The sequence below is a fragment of the Lampetra fluviatilis genome, chromosome 43, assembly GCF_964198595.1.
Source record: "Lampetra fluviatilis chromosome 43, kcLamFluv1.1, whole genome shotgun sequence".
NCBI lineage: Eukaryota > Metazoa > Chordata > Hyperoartia > Petromyzontiformes > Petromyzontidae > Lampetra > Lampetra fluviatilis.
The window spans coordinates 4,532,850-4,555,684 of NC_136317.1; the positions used below are offsets into that span (position 1 = coordinate 4,532,850).

Consider the following 22,835-nt stretch of genomic DNA (forward strand, 5'->3'; position numbering starts at 1 on the left):
TAGGAGGTGGTGGCGCAGCGGTGAGCGCACTGAGCTGCGAGCCCGGAAAACTACCGAGATCGATTCCCGCTTACGGTCAACGTCGGTGTTGGTTAATCTTAATCGCCCCTCGGTCGATTCAGCCTCAAGTGAGTAACTGGCGTGCGGTGTGTCGTAAACATCGCCACTGGGGAGACAAAGGCCACCGGGCGTGGTGCTGATTACCAATCCCCTCGTGTGCCCTGCCAGCCTTAATAGTTGCTTGCTAGTAGCACTTGACCCAACAGTCTGCAGAGACTACATGGGGGATTGTTGTCTCTGTGTGTGGGAGTTAACCGCCTGATCCATTTTGGCCGTTTTTTTGTGTCTTAGTCTACAACCAAATCAGCACGAAACGCTCGCGATCTCACCGGATCTTGGAAGTTAAGCAGCCTGAAGCCTGGTGATGGGGCGTCACGGTGGCGAGGAGATGTTAACTACCTCGCCTGGTATGCAGGAGGTCGTGGGTTTGATCACAACCCTGACAACTACTGTATAGTTGGAGTTTGCGTGTCTCCATCATCATCAGGGTGGCTTGGAGATGTTAACTACCTCGCCTGGTGTACAGGAGGTCGTGGGCTCGATCACAACCCTGACACCTACTGTATATTTGGAGTTTGCGTGTCTCCTTCATCACCATCACGGTGGCTAGGAGATGTTAACTATTTCGCCTGGTATGCAGGAGGTCGTGGGTTTGATCACGACCCTGACGCCTGCTGTATATTTAGACTTTGTGTGTCTCTCTCCCTGTGGTCGTGTGGATTTTTCTCCGGGTCCTCCGGTTTTTTCCTTCACATTAAGATTCTTTGGCTGCTAGAAATATAAGCCACTTTGTTAAGCTGTGTGGCCCGTTAGCTTCTGAAAAAGAGCTCAGTAGCTTCATGGACCTTATATCTGGTAAAGTAATTGTAAAAAAATGTTAAATAGTTAGTTTATTACTTAAGTGGCCACCAGCAGGGCTTGTCAGGTGTTGTCGACTTGGCATGGTGAGGTGGACACAGGATGGTACCTCTGAGTGTCTCCCTCGCGTATCGAGTGGCGCGGTGCAGGGTTTTTTTGCCGGAGGTTCTCCTGATTCCTCCCACGCGGAGCCAAACTGTCATGAATAATTGGAAATCGGTCAAAAATATCCCAAAATAAAAACCTCGGGAAAAAAATATTATCTTCATTGAGACGTTCCTGGATAAACAAAGTCTATTATTATTCCACTACACGCCTTTTGGCGTCATCTCGTCCAACACCAATGGAGACTAGGCTCTAAGAAAAGCTGTCTCGGGTGTGGACCAATCAACTTCAAGGACAGTGCATATCATTATCAGAGTTGTTTCTTTTTGTTTGCATTTTGACTGCTTGTGTTGTGGTTATTGCAAACATGATGCCTTGTATAAAGGTGTCAGTTTTTGTACCAGTTGAAAGGGTAAAAACCTATCACTCTATTATTATTATTACAATTATAGCGGAACAACAGGCCGATGGGCTGAACTATTTTTAGTTTCACATGCTCATGCTGAGGTTGGCGCGTGAGCCAGTGGACATCTTGGGGAGCAGCCTCGTGATGATTATCTCAAACTTTGCCAGCGGATGATGTTTAGCAGGCGAGGTTGGCATTGCCGTGCGGTCCACCGGTTTGAGTTGTCGGCTCGCAGCACGATCCTTCGCGTGCACAATGACAGAAGCGGAGGTCCCCCACTTGCCCTGATAGACCGCTCATCTCCCGGTGTCATTCCTGATCTACCCGTGGGAATTCCCACGTTTCCGTGGCGGATTTATTTTTAATATTTTAGTAAAAACCAAAGTGATGATATGTTACTATAGATCTTTCCTACCTTGTATTTGCAATGTCCCTACTGTATTTTAGACCCTCCAGACGATTTTGTCCATCCTGCAGACGATTTTGTCCACCCTCCTGACCATACAATGTTGTCGCCATTGATCTGTACAATTATTTCCACCAACAGGATCCATTTGCACCCTCCGAATTGCCAATTGTGTGCCCACCCGCCGGACGACAACACTGTCCACCACCTTGTTTACGCAAACATCGCCCCACCCACGGGACGACGGATCGTCGCTTCACGATCCGCGACAACGCGCGAAACGCCCGTGGCACCTTCAGCGACCGCCCGTGGCCTCGACGCGGCGTGGGCCCTACGACGACGGTGGCTCCGCGCGTCTGGACGCTCGCTCGCTCGCTCGCTCACGCGGGGTACACGCATCGATTTGTACTCCGCGCCTCCCCCCCGGGCCCCCAGTTCCGCCCCCTCTACCACGCCCCCCCCCCATCCACCCACCCCCACCAGCCGCCCCTCCCCCCACCATCTCTGGGAGCACGGCTAATTACCCCTCGTTAAGGGCCAGCGAGGTCACGGACAAAGAACGACTCGAGCAGCGCCGCCACGTCGCATCCTTTATCGTCGTCTCCGCTCCTCCTCCTCCTCCTCGTGATCGCGGCACGGCCGTCGCCCTCCACCGGCCGCCGCCACCGCCGCATTTGTCTCTCCTCCCCCACCCCCCCCCCCCCCGGCTCGCTCTTTTGCAAACGACACCGTGCTTGGTTCCTCTCGAGTTCTCAAACCGAGATGCTGCGTCGCACTCGCGACGCTCGCAGGTCCGGATCGTGTCGGATCTCGTTGCCTCGTCCACGGGTGGTCGAGATGTTAACTACCTCGCCTGGTATGCAGGAGGTCGTGGGTTCGAACTCGACCCTGATAATGCCTCTTGTATGTTTGGACTCTGTGTGTCTCTCTAATCCCCATCACGTTGGCGAGATGTTAACTACCTCGCCTGGTATGCAGGAGGTCGTGGGTTCGATCTCGACCCTGATAATGCCTCTTGTATGTTTGGACTCTGTGTGTCTCTCTAATCCCCATCACGTTGGCGAGATGTTAACTACCTCGCCTGGTATACAGGAGGTCGTGGGTTCAATCTCGACCCTGACGCCTGCTGCTGTATATTTGAAGTTTGCATGTCTCTCTCTCCCCGTGGTCGCGTGGATTTATCTCCGGGTCGTCCGGGTTTTCCCCCGACATTTAGATTCAACATCACGCATTCAGAGTATTGGGCTGCTATAAATGTGCACGTGATGACAAGTCACTTCGTTGCGCCATCATTTGTGGCGAAGCCGCTTCTCAAAAAATGACTATACACCTCAGGGGGCCTAACCTGGTAAATTAAAAACTGTTCAAATAGTTTCGTAGTTTTGACCCCTGACCCAGCTCCCCATCCGAACGCCCGGCGGCCGGAAACTTTCTGTCGCGTCTACGTGCTCAGAAATCAGCCTTTTTTTCTTTCTCTATGCAGGCGGTACAACTGCACCGGAGCCCATGGGTCAAACGGGGAACCCAGACGCAGGGCTACGATGGACAGCGGAGAAGGTGGCCTCACGTTTCAATCCCTTTGCACCGTGGCCAGTGTCGTTCGACACTGCCCCGCCGTTACGCGGCCGCACTGAGATTCGTTCTTCGTAAGTTGTCTCCGAGCGATCAACCTCCCCTTGACCCCTCGGCCGGTCACGCCCACGGTCACATCCTGCGACGCGATCGCCTTTAACTCCCGCACGGCGGCGGCTTGGGCGATTCCGTCGTCGCGCGCGGGACGAGAAGACGCCTCTCCGAATCCGCCTCCGATGGCAAATCCCACTTCGCCACCACAGCTCTCATCCCGGCCGGCCCCACACCTCAGCCTCCTCCGAGCCGCGATCGCAACGCCGCATCCTCATCGCCTCGCGTCCCGAGTCGACAGGCGGTCACGGTCGGGCCAGGCGCTTCCCAACATCCACCGGTTTTTGCCGCTCCCCGTCGCTTCGCCCCCGCGTGCCGACCCAAACAACCGAAACCGACTGCCCCAACCCCCCAGCCGTCGATCCTGCGTCCCGCGTCCCGCGCTGGTTTACCCCAGCTGGGATGAACGCTCATTAAATCCCTAACCCCTTCCCGTCGTGTGGAAGAGGGGGGTGAGGTGGCGGGGCGCTCAGGGCGTCTCACAAAAACAAAAAAAACAGACACGACACCCGGTGGATTCCGCCGTGTCTGCGCCAATAACCCAATGGCCCTCTCCGCGCCGGGCCCGGGCGGTGGCTGTGGGTGCCGCCTGATTCCTCCTGCCCCCCCCACCCCCCCGCCACCCTCCCACCCCCGCCACCCACAAGCCCACGTGGCTCGCCGCGCCCTTGTTTGCGAGCGCTGTTTAACCGCCCGTGACCCGTGGGGCTGTGGGGCGGTGGCGAGCGTGCTGTTCGTGTGAACCCCGGCGGGCCGTGATCGATTTATGGTCACGGCCAACACCGGCGGTGGGAGGGAGATCTTGAGCCAGTCCTGCCTCACCCCCCCCTCCCCACCACCGCCCCTCGCTCCCCACGCCTCCAACCACTTTTCACAAACCTGCACTGACCAGTGCGGTGAAGTATGGACAAACTACCTCCATGTATTGCAGGGCGTAGAGAGGCCTTCAGCGGACGGTGCTCGTGGCTGCTGCTGCTGCTGCTGATAATGGTGATGGTGATGATGGTGATTGTCGTGGTGATGATGATGGTGGTGGTCGTGATGATGATGATGACGGTGGTGTTGATGGTGTTTATGATGATGGTGTTTATGATGATAATGGTGGTGGTGATGATGGTGATTGTCGTGGTGATGATGATGGTGGTGGTCGTGATGATGATGATGACGGTGGTGTTGATGGTGTTTATGATGATGGTGTTTATGATGATAATGCTGGTGGTGATGATGGTGATTGTCGTGGTGATGATGATGGTGGTGGTCGTGATGATGATGATGACGGTGGTGTTGATGGTGTTTATGATGATGGTGTTTATGATGATAATGGTGGTGGTGATGATGGTGATTGTCGTGGTGATGATGATGGTGGTGGTCGTGATGATGATGATGACGGTGGTGTTGATGGTGTTTATGATGATGGTGTTTATGATGATAATGGTGGTGGTGATGATGGTGATTGTCGTGGTGATGATGATGGTGGTGGTCGTGATGATGATGATGACGGTGGTGTTGATGGTGTTTATGATGATGGTGTTTATGATGATAATGCTGGTGGTGATGATGGTGATTGTCGTGGTGATGATGATGGTGGTGGTCGTGATGATGATGATGACGGTGGTGTTGATGGTGTTTATGATGATGGTGTTTATGATGATAATGGTGGTGGTGATGATGGTGATTGTCGTGGTGATGATGATGGTGGTGGTCGTGATGATGATGATGACGGTGGTGTTGATGGTGTTTATGATGATGGTGTTTATGATGATGATGGTGGTGGTGATGATGGTGATTGTCGTGGTGATGATGATGGTGGTGGTCGTGATGATGATGATGGTGGTGTTGATGGTATTTATGATGATGGTGTTTATGATGATAATGGTGGTGGTGATGATGGTGATTGTCGTGGTAATGATGATGGTGGTGGTCGTGATGATGATGATGACGGTGGTGTTGATGGTGTTTATGATGATGTTGTTTGTGATGATAATGGTGGTGGTGATGATGGTGATTGTCGTGGTGATGATGGTGGTGGTCGTGATGATGATGATGACGGTGGTGTTGATGGTGTTTATGATGATGGTGTTTATGATGATAATGGTGGTGGTGATGATGGTGATTGTCGTGGTGATGATGATGGTGGTGGTCGTGATGATGATGATGACGGTGGTGTTGATGGTGTTTATGATGATGGTGTTTATGATGATGATGGTGGTGGTGATGATGGTGATTGTCGTGGTGATGATGATGGTGGTGGTCGTGATGATGATGATGATGACGGTGGTGTTGATGGTGTTTATGATGATGGTGTTTATGATGATGATGGTGGTGGTGGTGGTGGTGATGATGGTCGTGGTGAAGAGCAAATGCAGTGCTGCGTTTAGGAGCGACATGGATTGTTGCGTCGCAGGATCGTGACATGTGGCATCCACGACTTAGGGGAGGGCCTTAGCCTAGCAGTGGATAGATCACGGCTGATGACGACGCAGCAGTACAGCGTTGGCGGGCTCCCCGTACGAGTAGGGGGGTGGGGGGGGCTGTAGTGTGGGGGGGGGGGGCAGTCCTACTTAGTGATCGGGTCCCGGTGGTTGGCAGGAGGATTACAGATGGGCTCGCAAAGTTAAAGTCAACTTGTTATTTTACTTTAGCAGGCGAGGCCCCACTGGGTTGTGCAGCTCTTGTTCAGAGGCGAACTGGCCCATCACAAACGGTAGCTCAACCATAAGTGGCTTATCGTGGTGTGGTTATGTACAGCAGCCAAACACTCTGAAGGCGCGTTTCTAGATGTGGAGGGAAAAGCCAGAGGACCCGGAGAAAAATTCACGTGACCACTCCAAATATACAGCAGCAGGCGTCAGGGTCGGGATCGAGCCCACGACCTCCTGTGTACCAGGCGAGGGAGTTAACATCTCATAGCCACCGTGATGATGATGAGAGAGAGACACGCAATCTCCAAATATACAGGCGTCAGGGTCGGGATCGAGCCCACGATCTCCTGTATACCAGGCGAGGTAGTTAACATCTCCTAGCCACCGTGATGATGATGAGAGAGAGACACGCAGACTCCAAATATACAGCAGCAGGCGTCAGGGTCGAGATCGAATCCACAACCTCCTGTATACCAGGCGAGGTAGTTAACATCTCCTAGCCACCGTGATGATAATGAGAGAGAGACACGCAAACTCCAAATATTCAGGCGTCAGGGTCGGGATCGAGCCCACGACCTCCTGTACACCAGGCGAGGTAGTTAACATCTCCTAGCCACCGTGGTGTCCTATTAAAGTCCAGTCCACAAGACCTTCATCTTCCCCGCTACCTATAACGACTGTCTTTTAGTAAAAAAAAAAAAATCTAAATTGTAAGCGAATTGACTTAAGGAACCCATTGTAAATCCACTGCTGGACGAAGACTACTGAACACTCTGTCAAAAAAAAACCACGGAAATTGACCGCGGCCCACGCGTATTTTCGTGCTGCCAAATGCCGTGGGGAGTCTGCGACTTGTGTTGGACGTTCCCGGCCAGGCACCCCACGTACCCCCCCCCCGCACACGACGTGAGCCACGCCCCTGGCAGCAAGTGCGGCAGATACATCGAGCCCTATCAAATATTGATGCCGTTATGAAAATATTACAGCCACTCTTCATGTTAATAATGACAAAGGATAACGAGAGGTTGGGGCTGGGGGGGGGGGGGGTGGGGGGTGGGAGGGCGGGGGACAAGGGTGAAGGGGGGGGGTTGGGGGTCGGCGGAATACATTTAATGGGATTTCATGTTATGATCACGAGGTGGGAAACACATGGGGGCGTCGGGTGGGAGTTGTTGGTGCACGTGGTGCATGAGTTGTGGCCTGAAGGGTAACGCTGGGGGCTGGGAGTTGTGCGTCAATGGTTGCACTCCACGTGGTCTCTCTCCGTCTCTCCCCGTGGTGGGTGCGTTGATTCTTCTCCCGGGTTCTTCCGGTTGTACGCACGCAGAGTTGAACTTCTATCGCACCGGACGTAGCCGACTATGTTTTGCCCTCCTCCATCCACATTTAGAGTCAACGCACGTTCGTTTAGATGATTCGGCCGCCACTGTGAATCCCCACGTGATGATGATGATGATATTAGCCACTTCGATGAGCTATCGTCACGTTCGGCCGGGCCGCCTCTGAAAAAGAGCTCACGGCTCTTTCGGTAAAGTCACGTAGAAGGGAAATAATAAAATAATAAAAATAAAACATAATAAAATAATTCTCACGACGTTTCGGCCACAACGCAAGCAGCCGTCCTCAGGTGAAGAACAGGTCTATCGGAAAGACAGCGTCTGAATGACTTTACCGAAAGAACCATGAAGATGAATCCCTGCAGTCACGAAAGCTTTAAATCGAAATTTAAGAGTTCACGGCTCGGTTGGTTTTAGCCGGGGAAATGACATTTTTCTGTTTCGCTCCAGCACAACACGAGTTGCTCCCACCCTGTTGCCCGGGCCTCCACGGCGGACGCCCTCCCAGGCCTCTCCCTCCTCGACCGCCGGCCGTCATTCCTTCGAGCCCCGTCTACTGCACGAGACGGCTCGCATTTCTCGAGTATGACGCGCTACGATGATTTTGAAAGTTTGCCGTGTGAGCGAGCCTTATCGATGGACGTACGTTGCAGGGGAAGGACAACAGACTTAAAAGAATATTTTTGGGGGGCCAAAAGTCTATAACTAGTTTTTTTCTGGGTTGGGTTTGTCTAGCAATAGCTTCAGGCCGCATTCTGATATGTCTGTATATTGTATGCACAGATATATGAGAGGCAGGAGAGTTCGTGGAGGGCAGTAGAGTAAGATGAGAGGTAGAGGTGTGAGAGTGCATGGAGGTGAGTAGAGTGAAATTAGAGGGAAGAGGTCGGAGAGTGGGTGGAGGGGAGTATAGTGAGATGGGAGGGGAGAGGTAGGAGAGTGTGTGGAGGGGAGTAGAGTGAGATGAGAGGGGAGAGGTAGGAGAGTGCGTGGAGGGGAGTTGAGTGAGATGAGTGGGGAGAGGTAGGAGAGTGCGTGGAGGGGAGTTGAGTGAGATGAGTGGGGAGAGGTAGGAGAGTGCGTGGAGGGGAGTAGAGTGAGATGAGAGGGGAGAGGCAGGAGAGTGCGTGGAGGGGAGTAGAGTGAGATGAGAGGGGAGAGGTAGGAGAGTGCGTGGAGGGGAGTATAGTGAGATGGGAGGGGAGAGGTAGGAGAGTGTGTGGAGGGGAGTAGAGTGAGATGAGAGGGGAGAGGTAGGAGAGTGCGTGGAGGGGAGTAGAGTGAGATGAGAGGGGAGAGGTAGTAGAGTGCGTGGAGGGGAGTAGAGTGAGATGAGAGGAGAGAGGTAGGAGAGTGCGTGGAGGGGAGTAGAGTTAGATGAGAGGGGAGAGGTAGGAGAGTGCATGGAGGGGAGTTGAGTGAGATGAGAGGGGAGAGGTAGGAGAGTGCGTGGAGGGGAGTAGAGTGAGATGAGAGGGGAGAGGTAGGAGAGTGCGTGGAGGGGAGTAGAGTGAGATGAGAGGGGAGAGGTAGGAGAGTGCGTGGAGGGGAGTTGAGTGAGATGAGTGGGGAGAGGTAGGAGAGTGCGTGGAGGGGAGTAGAGTGAGATGAGAGGGGAGAGGTAGGAGAGTGCGTGGAGGGGAGTAGAGTGAGATGAGAGGGGAAAGGTAGGAGAGTGCGTGGAGGGGAGTAGAGTGAGATGAGAGGGGAGAGGTAGGAGAGTGCGTGGAGGGGAGTAGAGTGAGATGAGAGGGGAGAGGTAGGAGAGTGCGTGGAGGGGAGTAGAGTGAGATGAGAGGGGAGAGGTAGGAGAGTGCGTGGAGGGGAGTAGAGTGAGATGAGAGGCGAGAGATAGGCAGGGACGAATTTGTGGAGGATCTTGTAGACCACGATTCGCATCTGGAGACCGCGATTCCACCGATATTTGGTGTGTTTGGTTTGTGTGGTTGGTGGTGGTGGTTGTGTTTGGTTTGTGTGGTGGTGGTGATGGTTGTGTTTGGTTTGTGTGGTCGGTGGTGATGGTTGTGTTGGTTTGTGTGGTTGGTGGTGATGGTTGTGTTTGGTTTGTGTGGTTGGTGGTGGTGATGGTTGTGTTTGTGTGGTGGTGATGGTTGTGTTTGGCGCGTGGTTGGTTGTGGTGATGGTTGTGTTTGTGTGGTGGTGATTCTTGTGTTTGGTTTGTGTGGTGGTGATGGTTGTGTTTGTGTGGTGGTGATGGTTGTGTTTGATGCGTGGTTGGTGGTGGTGATGGTTGCGTTTGGCGCGTGGTTGGTGGTGGTGATGGTGGTGGTGTTGGTGGGGGTGGGTGGGTGGGTTCAGCGATGTGAGATTGCAGAGAGCGTTCAGAGCGAGGCTGAAAATTGCAGCGAGGGTGCGGGGGGAGCAACGGAGGCCAGGCAAGGGGAAGGGGGGGGGTTGAGGGTTGTTCGGTGGCGGTGAGGAGGAGGAGGGGGGGGCACGATTGTGAACGGGAAGAGAAGGAGCGCGACAGAAAGTCTCTCGGCTCTCCGCGGGGGTACATAACCAGCGTGGGGTAAATGTACCAATTGAATCATCCTCCCCTCATCTCTGCTGCAGCCTCTAACCCCCCTCCCTCCCTCCCTGCCCCCCAGCTGCGGCGGCGGCGGCGCATATGGATGAAGGTTATGGACGAGCGTAATAACGGAGCCAATCGGTGGGTCAAGGGGCGCCCTCGAATGCACCCCGGCCCCTTCTCCGTCTCGTCCTCGGCTCCCCGCTCCTTTCCTCCGCTCCGTCCGGCCGGCGAGTTTTCAGCTAAATGCGTTAAAGCGAAGGGGGGTGGGTGGCGCGCGCTGATGGTGGCGGTGGTGTTGGGTTCGGTGGAGAATGGATGCCTTGATTGAACGTTGCGCGGCTCGCAATTAATAAGCGTCGCGTACGCGGCGCGTTTGTGCGCTTCCGCGCACGCGAGGCGAGTCTAGCTGCACACGCGCGCGCTTGCATGCGGTAGCGCTCGCGAATTATTTATCCCTATTTACATAAACATAAGCGCCGCGTCGTTTCTCACGGCCTCATTGCGAGGGCCGTGTTTGCGCGGATTGCAGACCGCACAATAATGTTTAAATAATGCCACCTATTACTTAAACTGCTGCAAAACGCATTCCGCGGGGAAAAAACACAACAATAACAACAACATTGTTTGCGGGTGTGTGGAGGGAGGTGGTGGCAATTGCGGTGGTGTAGCGGGTAAGCGCGCTGCGCTACGAACCCGGCCACCCGAGTTCGATTCCCGCTCACGGCCACCAACACCGGTGACGATTATTTGAACGGGTCCTGGGCCTCCCCTTGGTCGACTCAGCCTCAAATGAGTACCTGGTGTGATGTGTAAACATTGCCAGTAGGGAGACAAAGGCCGCCGGGCGTGGTGTAGGCCACCCACCCTCTCGTGTGCCGTGCCGGCCTTCATAGGTACTCGCTGACAGCACTTGCCCCAACAGTCCGTGAAGGCTATACGGAGGGGGGGGGGATCTTTGTCTTTTTCTGGTGCAAATTGCCCCGCCGCGTCTCCATCGGTTTTGAATTGCAAACAGCGAGCGAGCAGCAGACGGGAAAACCACGAGCTGATTTTCGCTCGCGTTAGCGCTGCGATGCACGCGCGGTCTCAATGGGGCCAGCCGCATAAAGCACGCCGAGGCTGGGCCAACCGCGTTGGCATGTTGTCGTTTTGGTCAAACGTTGGACTAACGTTGGTCAAACGTTCAGTGTTGACTCACCCGGGTGTCTCAGCGGTCGGTCGGTCGAGCGAGAGGCCGCTCGCAATTGGAAGGTCGTGAGTTGAAATGCTGGTGACTCATCACATCATCCTTCCGGAGTGGCTTAAAATCAAGTACCACGTTGTAGGGAAGTCAATGGTGGTTGTCCTACGGCGAAACTTGCCTCGGCCATGAGAATGTGGAATGGCAACCCACCACTGGCTCAGGGTGGCTGCCAACAATAAAATCTAATTGTAAATCATCGTATTTTTTATACTTGCACAGACAGTAACTTTATCATTAAAAAAATAATGATAACGCAGCAAATAAACGTTGCACATTACCACGAATTGATTTCCTCCGAGTCTGTCCACCGGGGAAGATGGGAGTGCTGAGATCGGCTGATGTGCTGGGGAAAAATGAATTGCGGTATATGGTATGGCAATGACACGGTTCAGGCCTTCATCCAGCATTATGATAGATGCAGGCTGTTCATCATCATGATGATTATGATACCAATACAAATATCCTGTTGTTTGACATTTCAGGCCGTCGGGAAAGTGTTGGTCGCGAGCGCCGATCAAAGCCGACGAGGTTACGGTGCGGCCAGCGTCACGATCGGCCTCCTGTGTCTCCCGAGCGCTGACGTTCACACGCCGCGCCAGGCGCTCCGTGATAGGCCGAGTCGACGGAGGTGGAGGCCAAGCATCAGTTGAGGTAATCGTAAAGCGGGGAATCGAACTCGGGTCGCCGAGTTCGTAGAGCTACGCGCTAACCCAATGTGCCACCGCCACCCTCATGTATAATAATAATGATATAATCACAAAAAAAACAAATATCCCCCGCATAGCCTGTAACAGACTGTTGGGGCAAGTGCTGTTAGCGAGCACCAATGAAGGCCGGCACGGCACACGAGGGGGTGGGTGGCCAGCACCACGCCCGGCCGCCTTTGTCTCCCCAGTGGCGATGTTTACACCCCGCAACCGGGTACTCATTTGAGGCTGAGTCGACCTAGGGGAGGCCCAGGACCAGTTCAGATAATCGTCACCGGGTTCGTAGCGCAGCGTAGCGCTAACCCCTGCACTGCGGTACCGCTCCCCACACGCACACACACACACATTCATACAGCATGCGGCTTGTCACGTGCGCTACGCCCGTAGTCATTTGTGTCACTGACGATCACTTGAAAGAGTGGCCCCATTGAAAAAATATACATTTTGCTTGCGGTAACAAGGTGTTGCATCAGCGGTGACTCTGTGGCTCCTCTGACAATACCCCAATTGCATGCATGAACATAAACCATTTAATGAGTGTCTCTGTTGCTCCCCCAGCTTCGGAGATTTTTTGGCCCAGCTGTTTTTTTTATAGGCTTGTTAAAAAGCCATGGGCTGCCTTGAAGGCCCCCCCCCCGCCACCCGTATATATAAAAAAAAACATCAAAAGATTCCCCAAAGCACTTGTTAGGCAAAAACATACAAAAACACGGCAAAAGTGTCAGCGTTTTGTGTAAAGTAAGCAAAGTCCCCATCATCGCCCCTCGCCCGTTGGTGGAACTTGCGGTCCGTGCGTCGGCGAAAGCCGGAGGGGCCTGAGCTTTGTGGCGCGCAGGCGGTGCAACTGCACCGTGGGGTCTGAGTCGCCAGGGCCCCCGCCCCACGGCCGGCCGCCCTCTCCGCCGCCATCGCCGCCCAATGGGTGGAGGAGGCCTTCGTCCGGCAGTGGATAGACCGTGGTTTTGTGACGGTTTCGTCTGCCGGGCGGGTCGCGGCCGAGTTGGCACAGCGGGGGAAGAATGGGTGGTGCATCCGCCGGCCATCTCTCGAGAAGTCGTGCGGGTCTCTTCCGTGGCCTGCTACCGGCATGCGAGCCTTCGACACTTTCGCGCAGGCCTCAAAGTGCGCCTAGCTTGGCACAAGCGCCGTGGTGGACGTCACCGCCGCTTCGTGGCGAACGGCGGTTGTTTGTTGCTTCTGCTGTTGCTCTTTTTGTTTGCTTGAGTTGGAGTGGCGATGGATGAGATGGGTTCATTGTGCCGGAGAGAGATGCGTCGCAGCTCTGTAGATCCGGCACTGCTCCGCTTTGGAATTCGCCCCCATCGTTTAATTTCCAAAGTTCTCGTAACAACCTCGCTCGTTGCTGGCCCCCTTGTAATCGTGTGGCCTGTGATCAAAATCAAACTCAAAGTGACTTCCCTACTCAAACGAACATCTCCTGGTTACAGACCTGAGCCAGCGGTGGAAACTCCACGTTTGCATGGCGCAGGTGAGTATATCCATAGGACAACCGATGTTGACTTCATCACAAAGCGGTACCAGTTTTATTGACCAGGATTTGAACTTCCGATTCCAAACTGCTCGCGCTGCAGCTAAGCAGGCACCTGGTCGGATGGAATCAGTTCGCCTTCCGTGAATGACACTCTCGCCTTACTCCACGCGTGGAAATAAACACGTGTTGACGTTAACTCTTTTAACGTGGGTTATTGTTGCTTAGCCGTTGAAAGTTGACATTTATCGACACTTTTTTTTTTGACTTATTTCTGCCGAAGGCATCGGTGCCTCCCATTCTCAGAGGCCCCCCCCTCCCACTACTCCCCATCCTCTCCCCTCTCACCCCGCCATCCACCACCCCCCCCATCCACCACCCCACGCCCCACCCCGCCCCCCCCCCCACCCCGTTCTGCACGATGACCGCGTTCCCCGATCGGACGGGACCAGCGCCCGTGCGCTTCTCGTCAAATTAATTACGACTTTTAAAAGGGAAATTCCTCAAAGTGCCCGGAACTTGGATTAACGCTTCCTTTGTTGTGCACCCGGCACTGAAGTGAAGAATTGGGGGGGGGGGGGGGTGTTGAGGGGGGGAATGACGATTGAGGGGACGGTGGTGGGGGTGGTGGTGGTAGGTTTTGGGGGTAGTTTCAGTGGTGATTGTGATGGTGGTGTAGATGGTGATGGTGGAGGTGGTGCCGGTGGTAACGGTGGTGCGGGTGGTGGTAGGTTTGGGGGTAGTTTCAGTGGCGATTCTGGTGGTGGAGTTATTGGTGGTGTGAGTGGTGTTTTTGGTAGTTATGCGGTTGCTATTAGGTATTGCGTTAGTTGTGGTGGTGATGGTGGTGGAGTTATTTTTTGCGTATAGTTTGTTGTCCTTCCTCGCACCTCCGATTAGCACGGTTGGCTATGTACGAAAGAAGTTCAACACACATTCATGCATACATTGGTGGCGTGTTAATGTTGTGTATAGAGGTTTTTGGCTGCTGTAAATATCCACGTGGTGATGCGACTGGTACTAGACATTGGGGTAGTTCTAGTGATAGAATTATTGGCGGTGTTAGTCATAGCCGTGGTTGCGGTGGTGAAGTCATGGCAGTGATTTTTATTGGTGGTGCTGATGGAAGTCGCGGTGCAGTTAGGCACGGCAGCGGCGGCGTTACTAAGGGCGGATTTAGCTGTAGTCGCGGTGATACGCGTGACGGCAGCGTCACCGCGCTCGTGGTATCTGGTGGCCAGGGGGCGGTGTCATCGGTAGCGGCAACAATAGCGGCGGCGACGGCGAGGTCGGTCCAGGGGGGGCGCGGGAGACGGAGGGCCAGGCTCGAGGCACGTGGGCACGGGGGTGGGGGGGGGGAGTAGCATTGACGAGGTAGAGGCGAACGAGGAGCAGAGGGAGGAGGAGGAGGGAGGAGAGGACTGATGCGGCAGTGGGCAGCTCGGTGCGAAAGCCAGACGTTGTAAACGCGACCTGGCCTGAATAAAACGCATGGCCCGGCCCCCGGCGCAAGTGGCTGCAGCTGGATCGTTAAAACCGCTTCCCCCACCTTCCGCCCGGCCCTCTCAGCGGTGCCGCCGTGGGCAGCGGTTTACAAGGGTGGCCGCTGACGCGTCTCGTTTGCCCGAGACGTTTGTGCGCCCACTCGCTACCGGGCGAAAAACCTCCCCCGACGGGCGCCCTGGGGCGGCCGTCCCCCTCTCTGTTCGGGGCTCCGAGCGCGAGGCCGGAACAGGCCGCGGCCCGGAGACACCGTCGAATTAATCCGTCCCCCGCCGTGATAGAAAGCGAGCGAGCGAGCGAGCGTGACGGACGTCGATCGGCTGATGAGCTCTCGTGGAACGAGACAAGCAAACGCCGCCAAAAGCACTGCCGCGTCACGCCGAACCGGCCGCCGGATTTCGGTTCGGTTCGGTTCCCTGCCGATCCGCGCGGTGCCCTACATCGGTTGCTGAACAAAAGAATGCAAGGGGGCCGTGGGAGCGTGGCGAGATGTGGGAAGCTGCGAGTCACCGGGCTACCGTGGGCCCCCCCCCCCCGCCCCACCCCATCGACAGAAGGCGAGGAATGGTAGTGGTGGTGGTGGTAGTGGATGCTTATTCCCCCAACCGAAGAAACCAAATAGGAATCAGAGCAAAGGCAACCAAAAACAAACGCTCACCGGAAATGCGGCCCGCTGGGTGAAACGAGGCCGTCGCTCGCCTTCGCCGCGCGGTTACCGTGGCGCTGCGCGGTTACCGTGCCTCTGCGTGGTTACCGTGGAGCCGCGTGGTTACCATGCCGCCGCGTGGTTACCGTGCCGCCGCACGGTTACCGTGGCGGCGCGCGGTTACCGTGCCGCCGCGCGGTTACCGTGCCTCCGCACGGTTACCGTGGCGCCGCGCGAGTTACCGTGGCGCTGCGCAGCCATAGCCCCACCTGCCAGGAGCCCCACGTTGTGAAGCTCTGCGCTCAGTTCCGGCCGCGATGGATTTAAAACGATTGCTTTGTCACGCGACAAACATTACTCGCAGCGGCATAACGGAAAGCGATGCCCCCACCTTGATGTGTGGGCCAAAGGTCATTTGAACGGATCTCGGACGGTAGTTCTGTGATGTCTCCTTCCGTGGACCGTTTTCTAAAAAGAAGAAGAATCGAAACCCTGGACCGTAGTCCATGCGGACGAGGTAGTGCCTCCAAGAGGGTGTCTGCTTTGCCCTGGCTGCGGAGTCTGCTGCCCGTGTGCGTCTCTGCGGGACAGGGATAGGGGTTGGGGTTAGGCTAAGGTTAGGGTTGGATTAAGGTTGGGTTATGGTTGGGTTAGGGTTGGTTTAGAGTAGAGTTAGGGTAGGGTTAGGGTCGGGTTAGGGTTGGGTTAGGGTTGGGTTAGGATAGGGATAGAGTTCGGTTAGGGTTTGGGTTGGTTTAGGGTAGGGTTAGGGTAGGGTTAGGGTAGGGTTAGGGTAGGGTTAGGGTTGGGTTAGAGTTGAGTTGAGGTTGGGTTAGGGTAGCAATAGGGTTGAGTTCGGGTTAAGGTTGGGTTAGGGTAGGGTAGCGTTAGGCATTAGGGTAGGTTTAGGGTAGAGTTAGGGTAGGGTTAAGGTTGGGTTAAGGTTGGGTTAGGGTAGCAATAGGGTTGAGTTGGGTTAGGGTTGGGTTAGGGTTGGGTTAGGATAGGGATAGGGTTCGGTTAGGGTTTAGGTTGGTTTAGGGTAGGGTTAGGGTAGGGTTAGGGTTGGGTTAGGGTCGGGTAACGTTAGGCGTTAGGCGTTAAGGTAGGTTTAGGGTAGGGTTAGGGTTAGGGTAGGGTAGCGTTAGGCGTTAGGCGTTAAGGTAGGTTTAGGGTAGGGTTAGGGTTAGGGTAGGGTAGCGTTAGGCGTTAGGCGTTAGGGTAGGTTTAGGGTTGGGTTAACGTTGGGCTCGGGTTGGCAGATACCACCGCAGGTTCTCCCCACGCTCGCCGTGGCTCGACACCACGGGGTCCCGGTGACGGCGTGGTGGAAGAGAGGGGTAATTTGGCGGAAGTGCCTGGGTGCAGTGGAACGCCCGGGCAGCCGGGCTGTAAAACTGTCTCCCACCGCCCCGCGCCCCCCACACTCCGCACATGCCGGGCGTGTGTGAGTGAGTGAGTGAGGGAGTGAGCGGGAGGGTGATCGAGCGAGTGAGTGATCGGGTGACCCAGTAAATAAATGTGCCACGAGGAGACGGATATATATACGGCCGGGCGGATGAAAGGGCAGACGGTTTGGATGAAAAGGCTGACGTGTATGCAGGCGGACGGACGGACGTGAGAGAGATCGGCTGAAGAGATAGACAGACGGTGAATGTGGACAAATCAGAGAGAAGATATATCAAGTGGAAAAGGCAGGCGGACAAACTGATGATAGACAGACAGTCACGCAGACAGACGGTTGGACAGGCGAGCCGGTGTACGGAGCCACGCGCGAATTTGTACGTGGAAGAATTGAATGCAGCGGAGCCAACGGCCGACGTTATTCGGCCAACGTGCCGGTCTCTGGCACATTTTTTCCCGCGGCTCGCTGAAGGCGCCTAAAATCTCCGCGTCCGTGGAGCCCGCGCCAAAAGTGCAACCGCGTTTCACTGATGGCATGGGGGGGACATTGTTTACACATCCAAGTTGCTCGCCGCACGTGGCGCTGTTTAGACTTCCGCACGGTCGGGAGTTTCTCCCGTTCGTACCACCGTCATTATTGTTTTTGTTGTCGTTGTTATTATTGTTTATCAGCGGCCCTTTGTCGAGCGCATGCACTCGGCGAGGCCTGCAACGGTGGCTAGGAGATGTTAACTCCCTCGCCTGGTACGCAGGAGCTCGTGGGTTCGATCCCTGCCCTGACGCCTGCTGCTGTATATTTGGAGTGTGCGTGTCTCTCTCCCCCCGTGGTCGCGTGGATTTTCCTCCGGGTCCGGCTTTTCCCCCCGCATTTAGAATCAATACCATGCGTTAAGAGCATTTGGCCGCTATAGATTTCCACACGATGGCAAGCCACTTGGTTGAGCTATCATTTGTGGCCAGGTCGCTTCTGCAGAAGATCTACATAGCTCAGTGGACCTTACCTGGTAGAATTAAAATAGTTTAGTTTAGATCTCAGGGCAGTGGCGAACGGGGGACGAGGGTCAACGCGGAACGAGCGTTCGCTGGCAGAGGCCCTCGCTGCGGTTTGTTGGGCGTAAAAGTTTTTGTGGTGGCTCGGGAAAAGGGCGTCCCAGCATTGTAAAGCCATTGTGGGCCCCGAGTAACGGGGAAAGGCGAGGGGGGATGTGTGCCTCTTCGTCATCATTAGCGGAACCACCGCCAGGAGCAGCAGCAGCAGCAGCATCGAATCATGGAAACGACCAAAGACAAAGATTCCCTGTGAAGTATTAACAGACTGTAGGGGCAAGTGCTGTTAGCGAGCACCGATGAAGGCCGGCACGGCACACGAGCGGTTGGGTGGCCAGCACCGTGCGCGGCCGCCGTTGTTCTCCACTGTGGCGATGTTTACTACACACCGCACCAAGTACCCTTTTGAGGCTGAGTCGACCTAAGTGAGGCCCGGTTCAGATAATCGTCACTGGGTTTGCCCGGTTTCGTAGCGCGGCGCGCTAAGCAACCACTCTTCTGCTGCACACTAGCAGGCCCTGTAACACACGCACGCACGCACGTGCATCCACGTCGGGCTTGAACGAATGCACAAGTGAGGAAACAAGCTGGCGCATGGACGAGCGAGCGAGCCGGCAAACAAACGAACGACCGAGTGAATGGGCGAGCGAGCGAGCGAGCGGAGCGGAGCGAAGGTGCGCAACTTGCATGACACAGCAGGAATCGCCATTTAGCGGGGGCCCAATCACGCTCATTAGACTGCGGTTGATGAATGGTCTGTATCTTCAACACGCCAATCACCCGCATCCCAAAATAGATTATGAGGACCTCCTTTCATCCGCCCCGCACATTTACCGCTCGCTGCTTCCCATATGGGGAGCCCGGTGGCGTGTGGTGCTGGGCGATGGCTTTTGTTTTCACGGTCACGCGGCCCCGCGTCTCGCAAACCGGGGGATGGGGGGGGCGACATCACCCTCCTCCCGCGACCGGGCCCTCCTCAAAAACACTCGGCCACTCCGCTCGAGCCACCGAGCGGTGGTGGCGGTGGTAGGCGGTGGTGGTGGCGGTGGTGGTGGTGACAGTGGTGGTGACAGTGGTGGTGGCGGTGGTGGTGGTGGTGGTGGCAGTGGTGGTGGCGGTGGTGGCAGTGGTGGCGGCGGTGGTGGTGGCGGTAGTGGCGGCGGCAGTGGTGGCGGTGGTGGCGGTGGTGGCGGTGGTGGTGGTGGCGGTGGTGGCGGTGGTTGGGGTTGGTGGTAGTGGTGGCAGTGGTGGCGGCGGTGGTGGCGGTGGTGGTGGCGGTGGTGGCGGTATGGCGATGGTGGTCACGGCTGGTGGTGCCACAGGTGGTGGTGTTGTTGGTGGTGGCGGCGGTGGTGGTGGTTGTTGTAATGGTTGAGGTTGGTGGTGATGACCATTGTTGTGATCATGGTGGTGCTGGTGGTGGCAATGGTGGTGGCAATGGTTGGAGCTGGTGGTGGCGGTTGGGGTGTTGGTGGTGGTAGTGGTTGCCTTCATAATTTGTAATGGCAGTGGTGGTAGCGGTGGTGGTGTTTACGGTGGTGGTAAGGAGCGGCAGGGGTGGCGGTTGTGGTGGTTGCAGTGGCGGTGGTGGTTGTAGCGGCGGTGGTGGCAGTTATGGCTGTGGTTGTGGCAGTGGTTGATTTAACTGTGTCGCAAGGCTTGGGTGATAATAAAACTAACCATCAAGTGTATCGTTTCCATTGGCAGCCGTGAGCGATGCCAGAGGCAGAGATTCCACAATCTTGCGGGTAGGGCCAAGTATTTCCAGCAACTCATTCACTCGCTCAACTAATCACTCACTCACTCACTAAACCACGAAGTGGTACTATTTTATCGACCTCAAAGAGTAATTATTGATGATGATGATGGTGGTGATGGGGAAAGTTTGACCCCGACTGCGATGTTAACTCATACTTTTCCCCTTTGTGATTCCATTGCTCCGCTTACAGAGGGAGATGGCGGTACATCGACGGATTATTGGATCCATCTGTGCGGAGCTTCCGTGTAATCTCACCCCTGCACGCGTGGGTGGGATTGCTGCGGAGTCTCTGGTGTCATCCGGCCAGAAACCAAGCTTCTCATTTTTTTGGAACCGGCCAAAAACATTCCAGTGTAGCAACTTGAAAAACAGCTGAGCCCCCATCTAATCTCAATCTGATTCACCCAAACAAGTAACGCCTCTTTCCCATATGTCGCGGTGGCTGGGAGATGTTAACTACCTCCCCTGGTATACAGGAGGTCGTGGGTTCGATCCCGTACCTGACACCTGCTGTTATTTGGAGTTGGCGTCTCTGTCTCTCTCCCTGTGGCCGCGTGGATTTTTCTCCGGCTCCTCAGGTTTTCCCCTCCACATTTAGAAACACGCGTTTCGAGTGTTTGGCTGCTCTAAATTTCCACGCGATAAGCCACTTGGCTCAGCTTTCATTTGTGGCCAGGTCGCTTATGAAAAAAAAGCGCTAAATAGCACTGTGGGCCTTACCCGGTAAAATAAATGAACACATATTTCTTACACGACCTTCTATAGGAGTTGGTGCATCTCTACAGCAGCGATGGTTCAACACGAGCAAACATCTGAGCCGCCTTCGACATGTCCATGACGGACGAGAAGAGATGTATTGGATCACCCACACTTGACCCCACCACACGCGATCCAGCAATCGACTTCAGCGACAAATCACTATTTCAGGAACGCATCTACCGCGTTAAACGAGGACTTGCGTTGATTTTGCCGTGACGGGGCGTGAAGGGGCGGGGCGTGGGGGGCGGGGGCGGGGGGGGGGTGGGCCTGGCCTGGGTTGGTGCCGCGCGACGATCCTCGCTTCCGAAGCCGGGGCAGCAGTTGGCGAGGCAGGAAATCCCTGGAACACACGCGTTGATTTGCTTGACTAAGTCGAGGCGCTCGCGGATTTACAGCGGTGACAAATAGCTCCCCCCTGCACCTGACAAGCGAGGCTCCCCCTCGGCTCCCCCTTGGCCTCCCCCCCAACCCCGTTCCCGCTCTCGTCTCGCGCGGAGCCGCCCGGAGCTCGCGCGCAACGTCGTTGCCTCTGTGAGTCAGCGACTCGCCAACCGACCCCCCTCGCCTCCCGTGCCCGTACGTGGCTCTGTCCCTCTCCGGGTCTGTCCGTCTGTCGGTGGTGGATTCAAGGGGGGGGGCAGTGGGGGGGAGGCAATCGTCCCCCCCCCCGCACCCCCACCCCCCCAAAAAGTGACTTGATATTTATCGGAGAAAACAAATGACGGGTGTTTGTATTCTATTAATGTAGGGTTATTTAAACATTAAAAGTTCGGGATCCCCCCCCCCTCCTCTTGGAAAAGTCAAGGTCAAGAGGTCATAATTAGAGGTCACTCGGAGGCTCAGGGGGTCAAGCAGCGGTTACTGAGCCAGTGCTGCTGAAGTTCCTGGGTTTAAAGCCCCGGGTCTGGGTGTCGCTCTATCTTTGGGTCAAGGGTTCGGCAAACCGAAGTAACAAGAAGAGAGATTTTTTTTTCGATTTCGGTAAAACAACAACTAAAAATCCCTCAATATTTCAAGAGCCGCCAGTGCACTGTGGTGAGCACGAGACAGGGTGGTTCCTTCATCGATAACGGCCACGAAGCAGCTCCAGAGCTGCATGCTGCGGAACCCTGCCTTGTGGGGTTCATAGTGGCTGTGTCAGAGACACTTCACCCGTACTGCTGAGATCCTGGCATTTAATCGTGGTTTCAGAACCCCGTGTTTGAACAGAGGTTTCTCCAGTTCAGTGGGCTGATGGTCTCAGCCCCCTCACCAATAACTGCACAAACAAAACCATAAAATCATTATTCTTTTTCCTTCTTAATTTCAGCAATTAATCTCCAGCCTCTGGAAATGAAACGCATCATTTTGGCCGTCACGCAAGCTGAACGCATCAACAGCAGGGCATTGTGGGGTGGTTGGGGCGGTTGGGGCAGTTGGGGGCGGTTGGGGCGGTTGGGGCGGTTGGGGGCGGTGGGGGCGGTTGGGGGCGGTTGGGGTGGTTGGGGGCGGTTGGGGCAGTTGGGGGCGGTTGGGGCGGTTGCGGGCGGTTGGGGGCAGTTGGGGCGGTTGGGGGCGGTTGGGGGCGGTTGGGGCGGTTGAGGCGGTTGGGGGCGGTTGGGGGCAGTTGGGGCGGTTGGGGGCAGTTGGGGCGGTTGGGGGCAGTTGGGGCGGTTGGGGGCGGTTGGGGGCAGTTGGGGGCGGTTGGGGCGGTTGGGTTTTTTTTCTTCTTCTCGTTGGGGCCGTGGGTGTTGGGGGCGCCAGAGGGGCCATCGGTATGCCGGGTTGGTTTCCCAGATGCGGCGTGACCGACGAGGCGAGGGGGGGGGGGGCCCTTTCTCGCCTTGCGGCGGAGCGCCCGGCGACAGGCGAGCGGGCGGGCGGGCTTCACGCGCGCCCGCTCGGTCCGCTGACGAAGTCGGAGTGGGCCGGGTTCGACTCCCGCTCGCGGACAACGGCAGTCTCACGATCGTCTGAGCCGGTCCTGGGCCCTCCCCTAGGTCGACTAGGCCTCAAATGAGTCCCTGGTGCGGTGTGTAAACATCGGTCATTATGCAAAGGCGGCCAGGGCGTTGTGCTGTCCACCCAACCCCTCGTGTGCCATGCCGGCCTTCATAGGTGCTCGCTAACAGCACTTGCCACAACAGTCTGTTAAGGCTACCCGGGGGATCTTTGCCTTTGGCAGTGCATGCTGTGGTGGCAGTGGTGGTGGCGGAGATGGTGATGGTGGTCATGGTGGTGGTAGTGGAGGCTGTGGTGGTGGTGG

General features: G+C 55.7%; 1 long non-coding RNA gene across 1 annotated transcript in view; it reads left to right on the top strand.

Moving 5' to 3' along the window:
• The window catches only part of LOC144947042 (uncharacterized), a 109,466-nt gene extending 88,664 nt beyond the window's left edge, over positions 1-20,802 (top strand). Inside the window, exon 4 of the long non-coding RNA XR_013639965.1 lies at positions 19,780-20,802. This is a non-coding gene — a long non-coding RNA (uncharacterized LOC144947042). The remainder of the gene's footprint in view (positions 1-19,779) is intronic.
• Positions 20,803-22,835: the final 2,033 nt, after the last annotated feature.